Below are 1,582 nucleotides of genomic sequence, written 5' to 3'. Positions count from 1 at the left end.
TCAGTACTCCATGTTTGTTTTCATCTGTTAAAAGTAGTTCAGGGAAACAGACGTGGTTCAACTGATAGAGCGTATAACTACCATATGGAGGGTCCAGGGTTCAGTCCCCAGGACCTCCTGACTCGTGTGGTGAGCTGGCCCACATGCAGTGCTGCTGCACACAGAGAGCTGATAGAGCAAGATGACGTAACAAAAAAGAAAGATGCAGTTTCCCAGTGCTGGTGGATAATGCAGGGCAGACACATAAGAACACACAGCAAATGGACACAGCAGATAACAGGGGAAAGGGGAGAGAAATAAATACAATCTTAAAAAAAAAAAAAAAAGAGCTCAGGCAGCTTGAGACAGTAAGGATGGGGACAGGGAAAGCCAGAGAGGCCATTCTTTTACCTGTTTTTATGGTATGGGGTTTTACATTTTATTTAATTAGCTGAGATAGTTGTACCTATGGTAGTGAAAAAAAATTCAGTCTGTACAAAAGGGTATGCTTTAAAGTTTCTTTCCCCAAAAACAACCCTCAGCTTTGTAAGCCTCCAAGAAAACATGTATAGCCCTTAAAAACACAAAGTGTGGGAAGCAGGTGTGGCTCATAGTTGGGCACCTGCCTACCACCTGGGAGGTCCCAGGTTCAGTTCTAGGGCCTCCTAAAGAAGAAAAGACAGTGAGCTGACACAATGAGGAGACATGAGACACAGCAGGGAGCAGATGTGGCTCAAGTGATGGGGTGCCTCTCCCACATAGGAGGTCCTGGGTTCAGGTTCTGGTGCCTCCTAAAAAGACAAGCAGTCACAGAGAGCACACAATGAACAGACACAGTAGACAGCAAGCGCAAACAACGAAGGGTGGGGAATAAATCTTTTAAAAAATTGGCAAGTAGGTATAGTTCAGTGGTTGAGCACCTGCTTCCCATGTATGAGGTGCCAGGTTCAATCCCCAGTACCTCCTAAAAAAAACAAAAGTACACAGTTCTGCACTTGCCTTTTTTACCCAAGACTCTAGCTTGGGCATCTTTCTGTAAAGAATATAAAGACCATGAGTCTGAACCACGCTCCATCATGCAGCTGTGCCGTCATTTACTGACTTGGAACCCTTTATTGGTAACTGGTAAGTGAGTCTAAATGAATAGTTTTGAACACATTCTTTGAACGCTGATAACTATTAAAACCTTTAGCTGGGAAAGGGGGTGCACAGACACACCCTGAAATTATATATGATGCTATGAACTACAAACAATTTCCCCAAGGGGGACCCCATAGCTTTCACATAAATCTCTAAGGGATGTGTGTTCAGAAAAGGATGAGAACCACCATTTTGCAGAGTAAAATCTGTTTTTTTTTAACAAGTTTCGGTATCAGGGTTTCTTTTGTCCCCTTGGAGTGTCCATCTGTCCAGTAGCACTTCTATAGCATAGTGGTTGAGAGATCAGGGTATACCTTCAGGTAGACTCTGGTTTCAAAACCCTGAATTCCTAAGCAATGCAACCTTATAAAGTTAGTCTTTCTAAGCCTGTTTCTTTGCAAAATAGGAAGAGTAACAGTCACCTCATAGGAGGAAAATGAACTGAATGAGATAGTTTATAAGA

Source organism: Dasypus novemcinctus, chromosome 24 (genome assembly GCF_030445035.2).
Source record: "Dasypus novemcinctus isolate mDasNov1 chromosome 24, mDasNov1.1.hap2, whole genome shotgun sequence".
NCBI classification, from domain to species: Eukaryota; Metazoa; Chordata; class Mammalia; order Cingulata; family Dasypodidae; genus Dasypus; species Dasypus novemcinctus.
This window is presented reverse-complemented; position numbering follows the sequence as displayed.